The sequence below is a fragment of the Odocoileus virginianus genome, chromosome 19 (assembly GCF_023699985.2).
Source record: "Odocoileus virginianus isolate 20LAN1187 ecotype Illinois chromosome 19, Ovbor_1.2, whole genome shotgun sequence".
Taxonomy (NCBI): domain Eukaryota; kingdom Metazoa; phylum Chordata; class Mammalia; order Artiodactyla; family Cervidae; genus Odocoileus; species Odocoileus virginianus.
This window is the reverse complement of record NC_069692.1, coordinates 45,932,448-45,949,431: the sequence shown is the minus strand read 5'-3', so window position 1 is coordinate 45,949,431 and position 16,984 is coordinate 45,932,448. Positions and strand designations below refer to the sequence as shown.

The 16,984-nt window shown below is 42.1% G+C and overlaps 1 pseudogene; it reads left to right on the top strand.

Moving 5' to 3' along the window:
• The first annotated feature begins 1,076 nt into the window (after window positions 1–1,076).
• Window positions 1,077–1,177, top strand: LOC139029746 (U6 spliceosomal RNA; annotated as a pseudogene).
• Window positions 1,178–16,984: the final 15,807 nt, after the last annotated feature.

The following is a 16,984-nucleotide window of genomic DNA, read 5'->3' as shown; positions in this document are numbered from 1 at the left end:
TGAAGAGCAAATCCAAATGAGGAAAGCGGCGATTCAAAATAGAATGGCTTTGGACATGCTCACAGCTGCTCAAGAAGGGACCTGTGCTATAATTAAGGTTGAATGTTGTGTATGCATTCCTGACTTATCTGGCAATGTATCAGCTGCTTTAGATGACATGAAAAAAAAAAAAACAGGTAAAAGCAATGTCAAATGAAAACATTCCTTTCTGGACTTCGGTCCTATCTTGGGTGAAGGGCGATTGGTGGAAAACTATATTTACCATCGTTATAGCTGTCTTGATAGTTCTGCTTTGTGGACCCTGAATTTTACAATGTATAATGAACTTTGTACCCCAAAGGTCGATGTCATTCTCCCAAATTGGCAGTCAGAGAGCCAGGGTGCAATATATCCCTATGAATGATGCTCATAATACAAGTTAAGAGCATCAAGAGGGGGGAATGAAGGAAGAAACAGACAGAGCTGGACTCCGTCTGAGGCCAGGCTGCGAACATTAGGCTGCACGCATGGTCACCCTCCCAGCGGACTCTGAACTTTGTGCCCGGTGTCTATAGAAAGGGCACACCCGTGGGAAAGCAGACCCCCTGATAAAAGAGCCTCAGGACTTGGACTTGGACTCTCCGTTGCCTAAAAGAACATGCTAATTATCTCTGTAACAGAACAAAGTGCTAAATTCCATTACGTCTATCGGGATATGACCACAGGCCTATTGATAAATATCCGCTGTTTATCTGGTCTTCTGACACATGAATCATGGGTTAACTTTGATCATATCTCTCTTTTACATTGTCCAGACTAGTTTCAAGGAATCTGGGGAGGTGTGTTTGAGCAAGCACACTTAGGGTATATAAGGTTTTCACACAAACTGGTCGGGGTCCTTGGCTAAGAGGAGACTCTGTCTTGGGCCCGCCAGTGTAATAAACTGCACTCCACTATCTGCATTGTCCTTCTGAGTGAGTTTGTTTCCTGGAACGCATGGCTACAACATGAGTTTGAGTAAACACTAGGAATTGGTGATGGACAGGGAGGCCTGTCCATCCACAGTGTGATGCAGTCCATGGAGTCACAAAGAGGTGGACACGACTGAGTGACTGAACTAAACTGAACTGAACAGAGAAGATCAGCATGGCCCCTGCCCAAGGATGACATACAAATTCATGAAGCATCCCATATTTTTAAAACAAACTTATGGTTACCAAGGACAAAGGTGGGGGAGGAGAAAGAATAAAGTATGAGGTTGGGATTAACACATACATGCTACTATATATAAAGTAGGTAACCAACAAGGACCTACTGTATAGCACAGAGAACTATAATCAATATAGTGTAATAATCTATAAGGTAAAGAATCTGAAATACATACACACACACATATATATTCACACACATTGTATGTATAAATGAATCACTGTGCTGTACACCTGGAACTAATACAACATTGTATCAATAAATCAACTATACTTCAATAAAAATAAAATTAAAATATTTTTTAAAAAGCAGAAGTGTGGAACGATCCTCAGCAACCATGAGGACCTTGGGAAGTGCTTAAAAATAGAAGTTGTGGCTATGAACAAGAAATGTGTTCACAGTTGCTATGGGGGAAAAAACGGCAAATATTCCACTGGATAGACTCAGACATTTTAAAAGGCAGATTTCTACCTATGGGAACTTCCTCTGTTTCCTTCTGACTGTACCAAACCCAGGATTGCCCATTTAGCAAGCAGTTGTTCAACCACCCATAAGTCTATAAGAGACCACAATAGGTATTTTGGGAGGCAAAGAAGTAGAAGGTTCTGTCCTTGTTTTCAAAGTGATTACAACTAGTGATTGGGTTGATAACATTCAGAAAGAAGAAATTCAGCTTCCCTGGTGACTCAGCAGTAAAGAATGTGCTTGCTGTTGCAGAAGATGTGGGTTTGACCACTGGGTCCGGAAGATTCCCTGGAGAAGGAAATGGCAACCCACTCCAGTAATCTTGCCTGGAGAATCCTATGGACAGATGAACCTAGCGAATCCAAGAGTGTGACACAACTTAGTGACTAAACCACCACCATCAAGAACAAATGAGCACCTCCAAGCAATCCCAGCCTGCTGGATTCCAAGCTGAAGACAGCCTGGAATGGAAGGGAGGAGTCAGTAGCTCACAGAGACTTCTTCCAACCTGGGATAATACCGGCTGCTCCTTATTTACCATTTCCCTTATCTGAGCTTCCATCTCTGTACAATGAGAAACCTAGGGTGTCATGAGAGTTTTATAAAATTGATAGCCCAGAGCAAGAACTGAGTAAGAACCTACTTTTATCATTATTAGCAGTAGCAGCAGCATCAATATAATTATTATGTAATATCTCCTAAAAGAAGTTCCCAAAAGGTAGGACAGTGTCTTGCGAGTCCCACCCTGGAACTGAAACGCACTTGCCTGTTGTTATCGGAAGTGTTTAAGGAAACTGAAAACTTCATGAATTAGACAGTTGCTTGTTCCGTGTCGGGCTTCCCTGATGGCTCCCTTGGTAAAGAATCCGCCTGCAACGCAAGAGACCCCGGTTCAATTCCTGGGTCGGGAAGATCCACTGGAGAAGGGACAGGCTACCCACTCCAGTATTCTTGGGCTTCCCTTGGGGCTCAGCTGGTAAAGAATCTGCCTGCAATGTGGGAGACCTGGGTTTGATCCCTGGGTTGGGAAGATTCCCCTGTAGAAGGGAAAGGCTACCCACTCCCGTATTCTGGCCTGGAGAATTCCATAGACTATACAGTAAAGAGTCCGCAAAGAGTCAGACATGACTGAGAGATCTTGTTTTTTTGTTTTTTATTACTTGTTTTCAGGCTACAGTCACCACAGATAATGTCCTTTGAGATGCTGAAACCAAGTTCCCAACAAAGTCAACACTACACAAGGTTGGCAGATGCACAAGCAGATACGTGGAGCCATGCGTTTATAATTGGTGTCCACTAGTGGATGATAGGAAGCAGATTGATGACAAAAGCAATGTGCCCAGATCAAAGTCACCCAAGGAGGGAGGGATTGAATTACAGAGGCCCCACACAGCTCCCAAGATAGGCCCCAAGCTCAGTGATTGCAACGCAGCCTGATTTTTCATTGCCTGCAGAAGCCTTTGGGTGGAAAGCCCATTGCCCATGGAGCTATGCTGCTTGCAGGAGGAAATTTTCTCTAATTCTTTCACCCAGAGAAGGCAACATCCCATAGGCTTTACCAAGAAGGGAAATTGCTTCTACTAGGTCATCAGTGTGGAATTGAGTCCCCATTAAACTGAGTTCCCCTGTTGAATTCACAACTAACCTCTCTATCCAAAATGTTATTCTCTTTTTTGCCCCACCCATGCTACCCCCACAATGGAGGAATATCAAAGAAAAGGAGGGGCTGAAACCAAGCAGGACCCTGAGGAGCCCTCCTGAGTACCAAAGCTCCTCTGTGTCCCTTCTTTCTTGTTTACAGAAAAACGCTTTAGTCTCCCAGACCTTCCCTGAGTTCCAAAGAGCAGGCTCAAGCAGTTAATAATTAGGGAAGTGAGGGAATGCAAAAACAAAGGAAATGCAAAGTCAAGAAACAATAGCTCAGTGACAAAACAGAGTCCGAGTTCCTCCTCAAGGGATCTATAACAATCTGATACACATCTTTGACTTATTTTGCAGGAACTAAGACCCTCAGCCAGGAGGAAGATGGTGACTACGTGCTGACCACAAGAATGTAGACTCCAGACTGGGTGGAGTCAGAAGCACGATGCTGCTTAAAGTTCCCCAAAACTGCACCCTGTTATCTCAACAGCAACCAATCAGAAGAAAGTCATGCCCTCTGCAGCCCTCACCCCAAATGCTGCCTTTAAAGGCCCTACCCTGAAAGTCATCGGGGAGTTCAGATCTTCGGCGCACAAGCTGTGCATTCTGCTTGGCACCTTACAAATTAACACAGTACTTTCCTTCACCATAACCCAAGTCAGTAGATTGGCTTTGCTGGGCATTGGGTAAGCAGATCCAAGGTCAGTTCAGTAATGAGTATTATTTTTTTTAAAGTAAGAGGAAAGAATTTCAGTGACATAGATGCTCATAAGTTTGCTAGTAAAGCGTCAGTCATTTAAAGTGCTAGTACCTTTTAAATATTTAGTGTTTTAAATATGTGAATCAACTTCATTGAAATGTGGTAATAATAATGAACAATAAACTTCTGTGGAAACCCCAACAGAAAAATCTCATTCCTCTGCCATGAGAAGGCAGCTTCTTTTAATTAGCACTGAAACTAGGAGCCACTTTGGTATGATGAGCAAGAACTCTGCAGTTCAGAGGAGAAGGGTAGGATCCCAGAGGGGCCGGGGGGCCAGGAAGGTGTTACAGGAGGCAGCCGGGGAGGGGGCAGGAAGCAGCTCCTAAGGGAACACCTGTGTCTTGGCGAGAAAGGTCCTGGCAGTGCCTTCCACACACGGAAATCTCGGTTTTCACAGGAAGCTGAGAGTCACAGTCCTCAGGGCGACCACCTGAAGGTCCTCACTATGAAAGACCTGCCTCAGCAGAGTGGCCATACCCAGAGCTGGCCCCCTTCCCTGATTTTGCAGACCTCCACGTGCAGCCTTGGATCAAGGCACAGAAATGTGGCTTTAGCTGTGATTCCTCATGGTCAGGAAATACATGTCTCCAGCTCCAAAAAGAGCCTGCTTGCCTCTCTTCACTGAACAGAAAATCCCTCCTTTCTCAGAGACTCGGGCTGGCCCCACAAGCTGTCCTCCTATCCCCATTTGCAGCCTCAAAAAACCTCATCTCAAACTCTTTCCCCAAAGAGAAATGCCAGAAACATCCACATCATACTGTAAAGGACAGTTTGCCAAAAAGAATAGTTTTATCCACCCCTCCTTAAGTGGGCTTTCAAATGTTGTTTTTTCTCCCTCTGCTGGGTATGAATGAATCACATCCTCAGGAAATACAATCCGTTAAGTAAATCAACACACTGAAGTATCTTAGGAAATAAGTTTGGTTGACTCATTGGATGGAGGCAGCTTTAGCCAAAGACTTGAAACCCTGAAACAGGCATCTTCTGATACTGATTCAAGGTGAGTTTTACACTGAAGCTCAGGTATTTGTCCAAGTGAAAGGGCAAGTCAACTTAATATAGAGCCCTTAATCAGCGACTCATTTACCTGAAAAAATGAAGAGAGTCAAAGCAATCTGGGAATTCAGCTTTAGGAGCAGCATGGCTAAAATTCCTTTTAAAAGAACAATAGTAGGGAGCTACCAAGGAGAGGTTGTATGTAGTTCAGAACATCCTTTATCAATGTGGTGGAAAAATTAAAGAGATTTAGAACTCTGCATCCAAAGATATATATATATATATATATATATAATTATTTTATGGTCACACAATTTGCCCCTGTGTTTCAAATTGATGGACTCATTGGGCATTACTGGGAAGGTGAGTAAAACTGGGGACAGTTCAGGAAATTGGGTGAGGCCCATCTGCCCTATGCAAATAAATAATACTCCCAGACATCGGCAAGACTTTCATTCCCTTCTAACACTAGAATGCACTCCTGGACCTAAGAATGAGAGGCAGTGGGGTCACAGTGCCATCTGAGATGGCGTAAACCAAGTTACTCTTCCCGTCTGTGTGTGTCACAGCCAAAAGACACCTGGCTGAGTAAAGGGGGTCGCAAGTACCAGAACACAGGTGAGTGCTCCCCGGCGCCCCCTAACTGATGGAAGGGAATTACAAGTGTCAGTACTCGGCACAAAAAACACACCAAATCACAAGAGAAAATTTCATTTCTTTTCTTAGCTAGAACAATACATCCCTCCAAACCACAATCCCTCAAATTTCATTCCAGTCAATATCTTTTCAGTCCAGTTCAAGCTGTGGCTAGGAATTCAAAATAAACAGTGCTGATTTTGAGAGCCACAAAACTTTGCACACAAGAGTAAAGTCAGTTGTTACTGTCAGGGGAAAAACTACATACATCTTTGGTTCAGAAGGTAAAGAATATGCCTGCAATGTGGGAGGCCTGGGTTGGATCCCTGGTTCAGGAAGATCCTCTGGAGAAGGGAATGGCAACCCACTCTAGTACTCTCGCCTGGAAAATCTCATGGACAGAGGAGCCTGGCAGGTTACAGCCCATCGGATCACATAGAGTTGGTTATGACTGAGCTAGCAACACTTTCAGGGGAAAGGTGGGGCTGAAAGTCAAGTGGTACAAAATGGAAAACTTCCTCTTTATAAGGGCAGTCAAAGTGAAAGTTGCTCAGTTATGTCCGACTCTTTGTGACCCCATGGACTGTAGCCTGCCAGACTCCTCTGTCCATGGAATTCTCCAGGTCAAATACTGGAGTGGATAGCCATTCCCTTCCAGGGAATCTTCCCAATCCAGGAATCAAACCCAAGTCTCCCACACTGCAGGTGGATTCTGTACTGTTTGAGGCACCAGGGAAGAGCAGGTAGGTCGGCCCTAATAACTTAACGACTGATCAGTTCAGTTCCGTTCCGATGCTCAGCCATGTCCGACATTCTGTGACCCCATGCACTGTAGCACACCAGGTTTCCCTGCCCATCGCCAACTCCCGGAGCTTGGTCAAACCCATGTCCATCAAGTCGGTGATGCCACCCAACCATCTCATCCTCTGTTGTCCCCTTCTCCTCCTGCTTTCAATCTTTCCTAGCATCAGGATCTTTTCCAATGAGTCAGTTCTTCACATCAGGTGGTCAGAGTTTTGGAGTTTCAGCTTCAACATCAGTCCTTCCAATGAATATTCAGGACTGATTTCCTTTAGGATGGACTGGTTGGATCTCCTTGCAGTCCAAAGAACTCTCAAGAGTCTTCTCCAATGCCACAGTTCAAAAGCATCAATTCTTCGGGGCTCAGCTTTCTTTATAGTACAACTATCACATCCACACATGACTACTGGAAAAACCAGAGCTTTGACTAGACGGACCTTTGTTGGCAAAGTAATGTCTCTGGCTTTTAACACCCTAAGTTGGTCATAGCTTTCCTTTCGAGGAGTAAGCATCTTTTGATTTCATGGCTGCAGTCACCATCTGCCGTGATTCTGGAGCCCAAGAAAATAAAGTCTGTGACTGTTTCCATTGTTAACCCACCTATTTGCCATGAAATGATGGGGCTGGATGCCATGATCTTCATTTTTTGAATGTTGAGTTTTAAGCCAGCTTTTTCACTCTCCTCTTTCACCTTCATCAAGAGGCTCTTCTGTTCCTCTTCACTTTCTGCCATAGGGTGGTGTCATCTGCATATCTGAGGTTATTGATATTTCTCCCAGCAATCTTGATTCCAGCTTGTGTTTCATCCAGCCTGGCATTTCACATGATATACTCTGCATATAAGTTAAATAAGCAGGTGACAATATGCAGGCTTGGCATAATCCTTTCCCAGTTTGGAAACAGTTCATTGTTCCATGTCCAGTTCTAACTATTACTTCTTGACCTGCAGACAGATTTCTCAGGAGGCAAGTAAGGTGGTCTGGTATTCCCATCTCTTTAAGAATTTTCCACAGTTTGTTGCAACCCACAGCGAAAGACTTCGGCATGGTCAATAAAGCAGAAGTAGAAGTTTTTCTGGAATTCTCTTGCTTTTTTTGTGATTCAACAGATGTTGGCAATTTGACCTCTGGCTTCTCTGCCCTTTGAATCCTTGCTTGGAGAATTTTGAGCATTACTTTGCTAGTATATAAAATGAGCACAGTGGTGTGGTAGTTTGAATATTCTTTGGCACTGCCTTTCTTTGGGACTGGAATGAAAATTGACCTTTTCCAGTCCTGTGGTCACTGCTGAATTTTCCAAATTTCCCAGCATATTGAGTGCAGCACTTTCACAACATCATCTTTTAGCACTTGAAATAACTCAACTATTTGAGGAATAGGTGAGTTGATGGAGGAATTCCATCACTTCCACTAGCTTTGTTCATACTGATGCTTCCTAAGGCCCACTTGACTTCGCACTCCAGGATGTCTGGCTCTAGGTGAGTGATCACACCATTGTGGTTATCTGGGTCATTAAGTTCTCTTTTGTATAGTTCTTCTGTGTATTCTTGCCACCTCTTCTTAATATCTTATGCTTCTACTAGGTCCATACTGTTTCTGTCCTTTATTGTGCCTATCTTTGCATGAAATGTTCCCTTGGTAGCTCTAATCTTCTTGAAGGATCTCTAGTCTTTCCCATTCTGTTGTTTTCCTCTATTTTTTTGCACTGATCACTTAGGAAGACTTTCTTACCTTTTGTTGCTATTCTTTGACACTTTGCATTCAAATGGGTATATCTTTCCCTTTCTCCTTTGCCTTTAGCTTCTCTTCTTTTCTCAGCTATTTCTAAGGCCTCCTCAGACAACCATTTTCCTTTTTGCATTTCTTTGTCTTGGGAATGGTCTTGATCACGAACAGAGATCATTCTGTCATTTTTGAGATTGCATCCAAGTACTGCATTTCAGACTCTTTTGTTGACTACGATGGCTACTCCATTTCTTCTAAGGGATTCCTGCCCACAGTAGTAGATATAATGGTCACCTGAGTTAAATTCACCCATCCCAGTCCATCTTAGTTCGCCGATTCCTAGAATGTTGATGTTCACTCTTGCCATCTCCTGTTTGACCACTTCCAATTTGCCTTGATTCATGGACCTAACATTCCAGGTTCCTATGCAATATTGCTCTTTACAGCATCAAACCTTGCTTCTATCACCAGTCCCATCCACAACTGGGTGTTGTTTTTGCTTTGGCTCCATCCCTTCATTCTTTCTGGAGTTATTTCTCCACTGATCTCCAGTAGCATATTGGGCACCTACCAACCTGGGGAGTTCATCTTTCAGTGTCCTACCTTCATGGGGTTCTCCAGGCAAGAATACTGAAGTGGTTTGCCATTCCCTTCTCCTGTGGACCACATTCTGTCAGACCTCTCCACCATGACCTGTCCATCTTGGGTGGCCCCACACAGCATCGCTTAGTTTCACTGAGTTAGACAGGGCTGTGGTCCTGTGATCAGATTGCTGGTTGTCTGTGATTGTGATTTCAGTCTGTCTGCCCTCTGGTGCCCTCTCCCCGCACCTACCGTCTTACTTGGGTTCCTCTTACCTTGGACGTGGGGTATCTCTTCACGCCTCCTCCAGCAAAGCGCAGCCACTGCTCCTGACCTTGGATGTGGGGTAGCTCCTCTCAGCCGCCACCCCTGACCTCGGGCATGGGGTAGCTCCTCTCAGCCGCCGCCCCTGACATTTGGGTAGCTCCTCTCGGCCGCCGCCCCGGACCTCAGACATGGGGTAGCTCCTCTCCGCCGTGCACCGTTGCAGCCGCCGCGCTCATGCACCACCACTTTGCTTCTCTGAAATTTCTAATGTTTCTGTGCTTCTAACTGTCAGTGGTATAAATGCTATAAAATTCAACGTATTAACATGGTAGGGGGAAATGTCAGTGACCTGGCCCCTGATTGCAAGCTGCTCTCATCCTGTACCATCCTGGGGTCATATTTTACCCTCAGAACCACGTAGGAGTTTGCTGCTCCCCCATATCATGATGCGCTCACCTCCATGCCTCTGCTCACACGCTCCCCTCCACACCTGTCCCTATTCTTTTCGTCTCTCTCAGATCTACTTATCCTTCGAGAACTTTCTCAGCTCTTACACCTATCAATTCTCCCTCTCACCCCAGGCCTCATCAGTTTGGGAAATTGCTCCAGGTCTTTGGAACTAGGTCTAAGGGAACTTGAATAACTGGGCCAGCTGTAAGGGCAGGAATTCCGCTGTGAGAAATCAGGTAGCCTTAATCACTGAAAAGAGGTGGAGCCCCAGGGCAAGGGGTCAAAGAGATTCCAGCAGCAGGGTTGGTTTCATTTTCATGGTTAATATTTATTGAGCACTTACATGACACACTCTTTGCAAAATGTTTTACATATTTCAATTAACTTAATCTTTACAAAGAAGCTATAAAGTAGGGCCTACTATTGTTCTTGTTTTATAGATGAGGAAGTTGAGCCATAGAGAAGTTTTTCAGTATCTGGTTTCATAACCTCTCCAAGGTCCCTCAGCAAGTAGGTGGTGAAAGCACTGCCTGGCTGCAAGGCTAAACACCTGGCCAAGGCTGCATAGCTTCCTGCACAGTGATTCACAGACATTAAGCTGGTCATAATTTGGACATGACGGCACCTAGATTCATCAGGTCAGCCAAGAGATGAACTTCTCTTTATCCCATAAAACTGAATATTTATTTGCTCTGAGATCCAAACTCATTAAGCAACTTTTTAATTAATGTTAATACCAAAAGGCACCAGAACTAGTGGGAGGCCTGGATCACAAATATAAATATTCATGTAAAAAAAAATTCACACTCTTGTAAATAAATAAAGTGACTTTCTGATTTACAGATAATCTCTCTTGTACCTGATCAGATTGACTCTACTCAAGACAAAGTCTGCATGTAATGACATTCATTCTGATAGATCATATTCTGAGCCATAAAACATACCTTAACAAATAAAAGAATAAAAATTATATAATACCTGTTCTCAAACCACAATGGAATTAAACTGGAAATTAATAATAGAAAGGTAGCTGGATAATCACCAAATACTTGAAGATTAAATTATATATTTCTAAATAAATCATAGGCCAAAAACGAAATCTCAAGACAATTTTAAAATATTTTGAAGAAAATAAAAATGAAAACACAAGTTATCAGAATTTATGGGAGTTTGTGAAAGCAGTGCTTAGAGGGAAATTTATAGCATTGAATGTATTTATTAGAAAAGAAGAAAGATTCAAAATAAATTATCTAAGCTTACACCTTAAGAAACTAGAAAAAGATGCAAAACTTAAACCCAAAGTAAATATACATAAGTAAATACTTTAAAAAGCAGGGGTGGGGGAGACTTCCTTGGTGGTCCAGGGGTCAAGACTCTGAACTCCCAATATACGGGGCCTGAGTTCGACCCCTGGTCAGGGAACTAGATCCCACATGCCACAAATAAAGAGCTCACATGCTACAACTAAAAATCCTGCATGTCACAGCAAAGACAGAAGGTCTCACATGCTGCAACTAAGATCTGGCACAACCAAATAAATAAAACTAAATGTAAGAAAGAAAGAAAGAAAGAAGCTAAAGAGTCATGAAAAGATGTGCAGGAAACTTAACTGCATATCACTAAGTAAAGAAGTCAGTCTGAAAAGCCAACATACTATTTGATTCTAACTATATGACATTCTGGGAAAGGCAAAACTAAGGAGATGGTAAAAAGGTCAGTGGTTACCAGCAGTGGGAAGAGGACAGAAAGGATGAGAAGGCAGAGCACAGAGTATTTTTAGGACATTAAAACTGCTCTGTATGATACTATAATGATGGATTCATGTCATTATACATTTGTCCAAACGCATAGAATATACAACAAGAGTGAAGCCCAGTGTAAACTGTGGACCTCGGGTGAGTACAATGAGTCAATACAGATTCATCAATTGTAAAAAATGTACCACTCTGGTGGGGGAGACTTATGCACGTGTGAGGACGAGGGATATATGGAACTCTCTACACTTTCTGTTCGGTTTTGATGTGAACTCAAAGTTGCTCTAAAAAATATTCTATTTAAAAATACCTAGGTCCTATATGCACTAAGCTGAGAGATATATAATACATATCTTAGGGTGGGAAACATAACCTACCTGCCTAATATATAGAAATAAGCTCAGAGAATTAGGCAAAATTAGGAGACAGAGGAATATGTTCCAAACAAAAGAACTAAGCAAAGTGGAAATGCTTAGTAGAATTCTAAGTATTTAAATTTTTTAAGGTTTGATTTATGACCCAGGATACGGTCTCTCTTGGAAAATATTCTATGTGCATTTGAAAAGAATGTGTGTTCCACTGCTAGATGGACTTTTCTATAAAAGTCAGCTAGATTTAATTGGTTAATGGTGTCGTTCAGCTTTTTAATCTTGACATTTTGTCTATATTTTTAATTACTGAGAGAAAAATGTTTATCTCTCCAACTATAATTTTCATGTATTTTGAAGCTTGCTGTTAGGTAATACACATCAGAAAATTTTATCTTCTTGGTAAATTAGCCTTTTTATCCTTATGCAATATTCCAGGGCTTCCCGGTGGTTCAGTGGTAAAGAATTCGCCTGCCAACACAGAAGATGCAGGTTCGATCCCTGGATCAGGAAGATCCCCTAGAGAAGGAGATAGCAACCCACTTCAGTATTCTTGCCTGGAAAATACCACAAACAGAGGAACCTGGTGGGCTAGAGTCCAGGGGGCTGCAAAGTACCAGACACAACTTGGTGACTAAACAATAACAGCAAGGTTCCTTTTCATCCCTGAATTTTCTTTCCTCCAAAGTGTGGTTTGGTGTTAATATGTTCATTCCAGCCTCCTTTTTATTTAGTTTTTGCATGGTATATCTTTCCCCATCCTTTAACTTTTAGGCCACCTATAGTATGGATGTAAAAGTTGGACTATAAAGACAGCTGACTGCCGAAGAATTGATGCTTTTGAACTGTGGTATTGGAGAAGACTCTTGAGAGCCCCTTGGACTGCAAGGAGGTCCAACCAGTCCATCCTAGAGATCAGTCCTGGGTGTTCATTGGAGGGACTGATGTTGAAGCTGAAACTCCAATACTTTGGCCACCTGATGCAGAGAGCTGACTCATTTGAAAAGACCCTGATACTGGGAAAGATAGAGGGTTGGAGGAGAAGGGGATGACAGAGGATGAGATGGTTGGATGGCATCACCGACTTGATGGACATGGGTTTGGGTGGACTCCAGGAGTTGGTGATGGACAGGAAGGTCTGGCATGCTGTGGTTCATGGGGTCACAAAGAGTCAGACACGACTAAGTGACTGAACTGAACTGAAATAGTACTGCATTTGAAATATTTTGTTTACATACAATATAGTTTAAACATGCTTTTTAAATATATTCTAGCAATCTCTGTTTATTAATTGGTATATTGAAAGTATTTACATTGAGTGAAACTAAAGATATGCTTGGATTTGTTCACCATTGTATTACAATGTTCTTTCTCTTCTCTTATTTCTCATTTCTCTGTTTCCCTTTCTTGCCGTTTTTTTTTTGGGGGGGGGGGTACATTATTTGAGCACTTTTATTATTATATTTTATTGCTATATTGCAATTTATAGCAATAAATATTACTCTATTTTATCTATTTTATTACTATTCTACTGTATTATGATTTTTAACAGTATCTCTCTATATAGTTCTTTAGTGAGTAGTTGCTCTAAGGATTACAAAATATATACTTTTTTACAATCTACTTAGACTCAATACTTTGTCACTTTTATTGGAAACTTTAACACCATAAAGTCCCCCTTCCCCTGCCCTTCTTTTTGCTATAGGTATTATCATAAATATCACATATACTGAAAACTTCATCAGACCACGTTATACTTCTGCTTTCAACCATAAAATGTATTATAAAAAGCCAAAGAGAAGAATAGTCTATCCTATCTATCCAAATATTCACCAATTCTGTTCCTCTTTTTCATTCTTGATGTTCCCTGCTTCCTTGTGGTATCATTTCCCTTCCATCTGTAGAATTTAGCAATTCCTTTATTTTACTTTCATCCCTGAAAGATATTTTTGCTATACACAAATTCCAGGCTGACAATTCTTTTCCTTCAGGACAGAAAAATGTACTACTTCCTTTTGATATCTATGATTTCTGATGAAAGAATCATAGTCATCAAATCATTGTTTCTCAAGGAGGGATAAATCAGGTACTTGGGATGAACATATACACACCACTATTTATATATGTATATATATATATATATATATACAGATAACCAACAAGGAACTACTGTATAGCACGGGGAACTCTACCCAATATTCTGTGATAACCTAATGACAAAAGAATCTAACAGAGAGTGAGTATATGTGTGACTGAATCACTTTGCTGTACACCTCAAACTAACACAACACTATAAATCAATTACACTCCAATAAACTTAATTTTTTAAAAAATCACTGCTTCTCTCTAGCTGTTTCAAGAATTTTTCTTTGTCTTTGATGTTCCAGAAATTTAAGTATGATGTGTTTGGCCATAGAGTCCTCTGATTTTTGTCCTACATGGAGTTTACTCCACTTCGTAACTTTGTAGGTATGTGTCTTTCTCCAAATATGTTAAGTTGTCAAACATTTTTTAAGCATCACATTTTCTTGTCTCCTACTGAGAGTCTGATGACACAAATACTAGACCTTTTGCTATTGTTCCATCAGACCCTGAGGTCCTGTTCTTTATTTTTTTCAATCTTTTTTTTTCTCTGTTGTTCAGATTGGATAATTCTCAATAATATGATATCAAGTTCACTATTTCTTTCCTCTATCATCTTCATTCTGTTACTGAGTCTCTTTAGTGAATTTATAATTTTGGTTATTGTGTTTTTCAGTTCTAAAATTTTTCATTTGGTTCTCTTTTCCATCTTCTATATCTGTTTTTAACTTTGTTTCCAAAAGTGCTCATGATTGCTCCTTTGAGCATATTTATAAAATCTGTTTTAAAGACTGTCAAATAATTCCAATATCTGTATTATCTCATTATTGGCATCTGTTGATTGTCCTTTCCAAAACAATTTGAGACTTTCATAGTTCTTCATACTTCAGGTAACTTTGGATTGTATCCTGGACATCTTTAATATTACTTTATATGACTCTGGGTCTTATTTAAATCCCATCAGAGAATGTTAATGGTTCTGTTCTAGCAGGCATTTGACCTGGTTAAGTTCAGATCATAAGTTTGAGCTCACTTTCTGGGTGTTGCAGTCACAACGTCATTTCAGACTTCAAAGGCTTTATGTGCGATTCAGATATGTCCTGTACGTGTGTCACCCAGAGATTATTCTGGAACAAGGCAAGAAGTCTGTCAGCTCAGTTCTCATAGCCTTTGGAAGGCTAATTAGGGGCAGACCCACTATGCACAGGTTGGAGACCAGCCCAGAAAGACAAACAATTTCATGGGATCCATTTCCTGATCTCTTCCTTCTCCGCTGTCTCCCTAGTGTTGTCTGGTTTCTTACACCTCCTTTTTTCAGTCCATCAGCCAAAAGCCTCTCGCTTCTGTGACTGAGTCACATTGGGTGTTCAGATGACAAGAGGCCAGACCGAGGGAGGGAGAGCAACTGCAGTTCCATCAGATGAAAAATGAGAGTCCCTCTTCCTCCGAATTTTGACTCCTGCAGTTTTCCACACAGGCTGCTTTGCTGTCATTGCCCCACCACAAAATTGCCTGGGATCTGGGCTGAAAGTAAATGCAGAAAAAGGAGAAGGAAAAGAAAAAGGGTGATTCCCTCAGTCTCTGAGTTTTAAGAGTTCTTTTCGGCTCCTCAAGCTAGAACTAAAAGTGGTTTCCTGGGTCTCTCTCTGTGTGTTCCATAAAGCTTACTTCTGAATTTTGATGTTATGAGATCAGGCTGGAGATACCTGAGGAGAAAAAGAGAGCAAACAGACTTCCCTGGTGGTACAGTGGAAACAGGTTCAACCCCTGGTCCGGGAAGATCCCACACGCCACTGGGCAACTAAACCAGTAGGCCACAACTACTAAAGCCCATGCACCTAGACCCTGTGCCTTGCAACAGAAGAAGCCACGGCAATGAGAAGCCTGCCTACTGCAACTAGAAGAGTAGCCTGCGCTTGCTGCAGCCACAGAAAACACAGTGCATTCACAAATAAACTAATTAATTAATTAATTTTAAAAATTTTTTTTTTTTTTTTAAGGAAGAGGGGGAAGTAGTGACATATGTCCTCTTCTTGGGCACCAAAATCACTGCAGATGGTGACTGCAGCCATGAAATCAGAAGACGATTGCTTCTTGGCAGGAAAGCTATGACAAACCTAGACAGTGTGTTGAAAAGCAGAGACATTACTCTGCTGACAAAGGTCCGTACAGTCAAGGCTATGGTCTTCCCAGTGGTCACATATGATTGTGAGAATTGGACCATAAAGAAGATAGAACACCAAAGAATTGATGCCTTCAAACTGTGGTGCTGGAGAAGACTCCTGAAAGTGCCTTGGACAGCAAGGAGATCAAACCAGTCAATCCTAAGAGAGATCAACCTTGAATATTCACTGGAAGGATTGATGCTGAAGCTGAAGCTCCAGGATTTTGGTCATCTGATGCGAATGGATGACTCATTGGAAAAGTAGCTGATGCTAGGAAAGATTGAGGGCAGAAGGAGAAGAGGGCTTCAGAGGACGGGATGGCTGGACAACATCACTGATGCAATGAACATGAACTTTGGCAAACTCCAGAAGCTGGTAAAGTCCAGGGAGGCCTGGCATGCTGCAGTCCATGGGGTCACAAAGAATCGGACATGACTGGGCAACTGAACAACAACAACAATATATAAATATAGATAGACAGATATAGACATAGAGAGAGAGAAGAGAGAGTAAACTCTCTGCTAGTTTGGTGGTACTTCAAAGTCTGATATTATTTCCCGAAATGCCTACTACTGCAGAAGGAAGGAAGGAGCAACAGGGCCATCCTTTGAAGAGACTAACCAGCCACTTACAGGCAAGCTGACTTAATTCAACCCCTTCAACCCTCCAAGGGGCAGCAATGCATGCTGACTAGTAACCTTCCTTTTATAAGCTCCCTAGGAACATAGACTATTCAGTATCCTGAAGGAGATATTCCCAGAGTACACTATACCAAAAAAGGTGCATCCAAATGGCTCAGGAGCTGAAGTATAACCAATGCTGTGGTGTGCTGCCCAAATCCCCACACTGACTCTAAAACACCCATTCCTTCCACCACTAGGCCTGCTGGGACCTGATGCTGCTCAGCGAGTCAGTCCGGGCGTTGCCCTGGAAAGGCAAGCCAAAAAACTCACATTCCCCAAGGCCACACACTATCCCTGAAGTTAGCTCACATCCAGGGATGGTCAAGGTGAAGAGAACAAAGTGAAAAGCCCAGCAGTCTTGATGCAAGGAAGGACAACTCTGCAGAGCCCTCTCTGCTCGTGAGAGTTCCCTGCGGAAT